The sequence below is a fragment of the Rousettus aegyptiacus genome, unplaced genomic scaffold, assembly GCF_014176215.1.
Source record: "Rousettus aegyptiacus isolate mRouAeg1 unplaced genomic scaffold, mRouAeg1.p scaffold_m13_p_1, whole genome shotgun sequence".
In the NCBI taxonomy this organism is placed as follows: Eukaryota; Metazoa; Chordata; class Mammalia; order Chiroptera; family Pteropodidae; genus Rousettus; species Rousettus aegyptiacus.
This window is the reverse complement of record NW_023416284.1, coordinates 35165773-35172594: the sequence shown is the minus strand read 5'-3', so window position 1 is coordinate 35172594 and position 6822 is coordinate 35165773. Positions and strand designations below refer to the sequence as shown.

The 6822-nt window shown below is 42.4% G+C and overlaps 1 pseudogene; it reads left to right on the top strand.

Annotated features, from left to right (window-relative positions):
- Window positions 1–2321: 2321 nt before the first annotated feature.
- On the top strand, window positions 2322–2439 carry LOC118605482 (annotated as a pseudogene).
- The last annotated feature ends 4383 nt before the right edge of the window (window positions 2440–6822 follow it).

The window sequence follows — 6822 nt, the reverse complement described above, 5'->3', positions numbered from 1 at the left end:
GTCCAATAGCTTCTTATAAAATGAAACATACACCTGATCTCCAAACTAGCAATTCTACCCAAGAGAGAGGAAAAAAATATATCCATACAAAGATTTGCATAATAATGTTCATAACAGCTTGAGTCATAGTAGTCCCAAACTGGAAACCACCCAGGTGTCCGTTGATAGACGACTGGCTAAACAAACCGTGGAAGATTCGTATCTTGGAATACTGTGCAGCAGTAAAAAGGAACAAACTATTGGTACACACAACTTGGATGAATTTCAAAAACATTATACTGAGCAAAACAAGCCTGACATAAACATGTGCATACTGTCTGATTCTACTTCTATGAAATTTTAGAAAAAGCAAAACAAACCTGTAATTTAAAAAAACCTCATAGTTGTTGCCTCTGGGACAGTGTGGGTGGAGACTGACTGGGAAGGAACATGAGAGAGTCTTCTGGGATGATGGAAATATTCTCTCTTGTTTTGAGTGATGTTTATTTACATATAAAATTGCCAAAATTGACTGAGCTGAACATTTAAAATCTGTGTGTTTTATTATATGTAAATTATATCATGCACAAAAATAAAAAGAATAGCTGGGAAAACGATAAAAAAAAGTCAAGAATTAGACACAAATGCATATGAGAATTTAATTTTATAAAGGTGTCACTTTAAATGAGTGGGTAAAAATGAATTGTTTAATAAATGATGTTGAGGTAACTAGGAAAAAGCAGGTTGGAAGCACATGTCCTTACTTAATTTTTGGATGGATCAAATATTTAAAGGTAAATAAATAAAAGCATGAAAGTTCTGAGGCAAACAGAATAATTTTTTTGTGATTCTTAATTTGGGAAAGGGAAAGACTTTCTCAAAATGATTCAAACACAGAAGCCATAGAAGAAAATATGAGAATGACTACTAAATTTGAACATGTCAGATAAGAAAAAAATACCACAAATAAGATTTTTAAAAAATGAACAAACTATCTTATATATATAAGAGATCACATGTCAATTTTTTTAAAAGATTGGTAACCCAAAAGAAAAATGGACACAGGACGTAGATAGATGGTTTGCAAAAAGCATACACAAATGGCTTCTAAATGTATGAAAAGAGGTCTGGGCTCAGCTACAGTAAGAGAAATGCTAATAAAAACTACATCAATAAAATGCTAATAAAAACTACATGCCATTTCCCCTATTATATGGGATGGGTCAAAATTTTTGATAATATCTTATGTTGGTGTGATTGTAGGGCACAAGTTCTCTCACGCATTGCTGGTGGCAGTATAAACTGTTACGATTCTTAGGAAGACAATCTGGAGATATCTATCAAATATAAAACTGCACGCACTTTGTGACCCAGGCATTCAACTTCTAGGAACTAATTCAGCAGATACATTTCCACATGTCGGGAAAGACAAATGACTGAGAATTCCAGTGCAGCCTTGTTTGCACTGGCAAATAATGGCCATCAAGAGGAGGTTGGTTAAATAAATGACCATGTCTGGATATAGCGGAATTCCATGAAACTACCTGAAGTGCACCAAGGCAGATTAATGGGTCCCTCAGAACACCTAGGTCCTAACTTTAGCTCTGCTACTTACTGGCTGTGTGACTTTGGCTGGTTGCCTAACCTAACCTCTCTAAGCTTTAGTTTTCTTATTTCCAAAATGGGATTAGTAGTAGTATTAATAATACCATATACCTTAAAATATGCTCAGGAGTAAATGAGTAAAAAAACAAAAACAGAAATAAAAAACCTACTCTTAAGGAATTTAGACCAGTGCCTGGCACATGGTAAGTACCATGTATGTATAGACTATAATTTTACTGATCTGAAGCAATCTTCAGAATATATTAAGTCCAAAAAACTTAAATGCAATTCCAGTTGTGTAAAACCAGAGTAGGATAGTTTTACATATTTATGCTTTCACATGCATAAAACATCTCTACAAGGAGGCACTAAAAACTAGAGATTGCATCCGAGGAGTGATTAGCAGTGGGAAACAGTTCTCGCTGAATAAACTCTATACTTTTAAACTTTTTTTTTTTTTTTTTACAAAATATATATATTATCTATCCCAAAATTTTAAAATAAAGGCATATTTGGAAAAATTTCCCTTGGGGTGATGGGATTGTTCTGTGTCCTGATTATGGTGGTGGTAATACAAAGCTATACATGTTAAAATTCATAGAACTGTACATCAAAAGAAAAAAAGTAAATTTGACTGTATGATGATTTAACAAATAAAAATTTAAAAAAGAAAGTCCCATTGTGGGACAGGATGCCAGCGAGGAGGTGATTGCATTTGAGGGAAAAAGAAATCTTTAGTCTACAGCCATGCCACCCTAAATACACTCGATCCCATCTGATCTCGGAAGCTAAACAGGGCTGGGTCTGGTTAGTACTTGGATGGGAGACCATTTAGAAGACCAGGTGCTGTAGGTGTAAAAAAAAAGAAAAAAAAGAAAAAAAGAAATTTTTATAGCTAAGGGAAAGAACAAGAATTGTTGCTTACTCCTACACCTGAGTTAGCTGCTGAGTCAGCTGTGGGGTGATCAACCTTCCTGGTTTGCCAAGGACTTATTCCCATTATAGCACTGAAAGACCCTCATCCTAGGAAACCCCTCAATCCTGAGCAAACTGAAAGAGTTGGCCACCCTAATTGCCTGGGGCTGTCAGATCCACTAGCCTGGGTTAGTATGGCTGGGGCCTCTCTCCATGCTATCTTTCATCCTCCAGCAGGCTAGCCCAGGTTATTCTCATGGTAGCAGTAACAGGAGTTCCAAGAGCAAGCAGAAGCATGGAAGATATTTTAAGGCCAGGGCTCAGAACTGGCCCATCATCGTTTCTGCCACATTCTATTGATCAAAGCGAGTCATAAGGCCAGGCCAGATTAATGGGGTAGGAACATGGCCTCCCCCTTTTGATGGGAGGAATTGTAAAGTCACATTACAAGGAGCATGGATATGAGGGTAAGGGTGGAGAACTGGGACCAATTTTGTTATCAATTTATCATAGACAGGAAGTCCTGACTCAGGTGCAGCAATAAGCCCAGCTGACCTGTTAATGCTTATTTTTTTAAACTAAGTACCAAATTTGGGAGATGGTTTGTTACACAGTGAAATCAAACTGATACACCTTCTCAGTTTCATGGGGTATATTTGGAGAGTGTCAGGAAGTTCAGTGTGGCTAGAGTATGGTGGGCTGTCCAAAAGTAAGGAGAGAGAGAATTGCTGGGTCTAAGAGTTTTCTCATCTCCTAGAGTGGCAGGATGAGGGAAATGGGAGAAAGATCATTATTCCTTTAAACAGGTGAGAAAGACTGGGCTCAGAGAGGGCAGACATGCACCCAAGGCCACACGGCCACTCAGCACAGGCAGGGATAGGAACAAGGGCTTTCCCTGCTGGGCCCAGGAAGGCCATGGAAGGAAGAGAAGCTTGAAGGTACTTTTGCAATCTCTCTATTTAAGATAGAAAGGACATCAAGTATCCATAAGAGAATGGGGAGGCATGGTCTGATGGAGATGGGGATGTTGGAATCATGGGAACACCTTGGCACCTAGATTCTTGCAGTTCTGCACTTATTTATTCTTTCAATGTGAATGATTGTTTTTGTCCTTCAAAAAGTCCCTGGAGCTCCCTCTATATCATTAATAGTGAATAGATTTGCAGGTGTTTAATTAGGCTGGAAAATTCTAGACACCCAGAAGCCTTGACCAGGATTCCCTGCCTCCTAAGGAAGGCCCCAACCCCCTTACCCATCTCCCCCGCTCCCCATCCCCCGCTAGGAAATCAGCCTGGTTCTGGGGAAATGGCCTCCCTGCTCATGTCCTGGCCAACTAGGCCGCTTTAAATCAACTGACCTGTCACTGATTTGTTATGTGGCTTTGGAGTAGCTGCTCCCTAATCTGGGCCTCTACTCCTGGTCTGTTCAGTGAAGGGGTGAAGAGATAACAAGCAGTATGGTGGAATTTGAGACAGCCAGGAAGCTGAGTGTGAAACCGGTGGTGACAGGACCAACCATGAGCTTTGCCAAGGACATTACAGCCCCCAAAGTGGCTGCACAGGATCCAGTTGGGCCTTCGGAGCAGGGGGGAGATGGGAGGGGCTGCGTCCTCTCTTGGAAAGGGCAGGTGATAGCTGGTTTGACCAGCAAGTCTACTTACTGCGTGTCCAGCTTCTCTGCATTCCCGGAGGGAGTGTTTGCTCCCCCAGTGACGATGGGGAAAGCGACTGTCCTGTTCGACTACGCTGTAGGTATGAAGCACAGACAATCTGACTGTCTTCCAGGCTCTTACCACATATCTGCTGAATGTCCGCAGCAGCCTTCCCCCTCCAAACTGCCCAGATATTCTCCTTCTGTCCCTGCAGGTGCACGCTCTGCCTTTTTTTCTTCTCCACTGACTGCATCATGTAAATTCTCTTGCCCTCTGGCTTCTAGTTGGTTTAGCCAGCGGGAAGCACCAGCAGGGGCTTAGACAATGGAAGGAAAGAGGCTGAAGGTTTGTTCCCTGGCTGTCCTACTGTGGGGCCAGGTTGCATTCCACAGAAGGCTATAGCTCCTGTCAGGTGGCACACTCCCAGAACTTCTACCCTCAGAGGACTCCAGCAAGAGCTGCCTGCCTAGCCCTTCAGGCACTAACTGTTCCCCACTGTTGCTAGTCTCAGGGAGTTTCACCATCCCTTAACCTATCATTAGACTCACTTCCATCACAACTCTGAGAGGGACCCTGGCAGAGGCAGCCCCCACAGGCTTTTCCCACCCTAAGAGCTTTGTGCTCTATCACCATAGTTCCTTCTCTCCCCTCACCCTGCCTCCCAAGACCCTCTCCTGTGAAGACAATTGATCAGGGAGGGTTGGGAGGAAAGCAGGCTGATCAACCCGGTTCCCAGCACAGCAGTGTTTCCTATCCATTAGTCTCTGCCAATCCCCAGAGCCAGTATGAATATTTTCCTTTAATCAACTCTCTTTTCTATAAAAACTTTTTTAAAACATTGAATCTGGGTTTTTAAAATAAAAAAAAAATTTAGAACAGTTTTAGATTTACAGAAATATTGTGACAGTAGTTCAAAAATCGACTCACCTCTTAAAACTTATTTTAAAAGGAAGATTTTTGTTATTTCTGCAAATGGAAACCCAGCATGACCTGCCTCAAATAGACTTCAATCTTACAAATGAACAGAGAAAACAAAACAATGTTATTAAATTTTAACAATTGTAATAAAAAATTAACAGCCTAATAGAAGCACTAATAAATCCGATCTATAAAAATGCATTCTGTGCAGAACTGGCTAGAGTGTGTGTAGGGGGCGGGTGTCCATAGGCAAAAGAGGAGGCAAGATGTGAAGCCTTTCAAGAGAGGGCCATTGCCAGGCACCGGGTGACTTTCCACCATGACCCACATTAATGTGCCTGCCAAGAGTTCTCCAACGAGTAGGCCACCCCAGCACAACCAGTGCCTATGAAGCACCCGCTTCAGATGGGCCACCGCTCCGGTGACAACCTATTAACTCATCAGAGCCTCAGAACAACCTGATATTGTAGGTACTGTTACCATCTCACTTTTTAGATGGAGAAACTGAGGCAGGTTGAGGAACTGATTCAAAGCCACAGACTGGAGCCTTGCCCAGGCAGTCCGGCTCCCACGCCTACACTTGTAACCACTGTATTCTGCTACAGAGAAAGTAGGACTGTCTTGAGAAAGGAACTCAAGGAGGAATGTCTCAGTTTTATTTTCCCCCCACCAGCTTTGTACCTGAAAGTCCTTGATTACAAAGAAAAGGTGTGAGACTAGAAAATAAACACCCTTTCCTCTTCTCCACGATTCAACAATTAATATTCTCTCTCTACGTGTGTATATTTCTCTATATTGCATTGAAATAAACAAAGCCTTTCTCCATGTGTCCTTGGCAATAATACCAGGTTTGATACACTTGTTATTTTTTTTCTAAATACATTTTAAAATAAACGCATTACTGAAAAAAGGAGGTGCTTGTCCATGTACCTCCTAAAATCTCACTGTGCATCCCCACTAGTATGACCACCCCATACTGGGGAAATCAGACCCTAAAGTAGGGGAACCTCCTCGGATCTCCTTGGTTATTTTCCATGAGGATGCCACCTAGATCCACCAGCTCCTTCTGGTTGCTCCCTCTGGGGACTGGGCGAGAAAGATACTGTGGGGTCTGGGTGGGGAAGGCAAGGGCGTCCTAGGGGGTCAACCACCTAGACCGAGACAGAGGCCACGGTAAGGGATGTGGTGCAGTGCAGACGTGGCTCTGTATCGGCCGTTCCCTGTGCTCGGACACTCTTTCTGCATATTGGGAGGCACCCTCCCCACATTGAATTGGGTATCCGCTCAGATATCCCTTAAAGAAGTCTTGCTGACCACCCAGTTTCAATGTCCCCATGCCACCTAACATGCTTCGTTTTTCTTCAAAGCACTTCAAACCACCACACTGTTTTCTACACTAGTCTATCAACTCCATCAGGGCAGGGACACGTCTCTACTCGGTGCTACACCCACATGCCTGGCACAGAGCCTGACACTAACACGTGCTAAGTAAATGATTATCGAATGAGCAGATGAATGAATGAATTAGTGGCCTGGGGTTCAGATTCAGACTCTAGGGTGCCCTCTGTGACTGGGAGCTCAGTCCTTAATTCCCTGAAAGGGGACCACATTTGGGAGTTTCTTTCTAGGTTTTTTTCTGTAAGTAAGATTTTGTATTTCCCTCCCAAAACTGAGACTTATATTTACTTCAAACAGTAATGTAAACTCCCTGAGGAAAGTAGAGGGAGTTTGTGCCTAGCACGAGGTACCTGCCA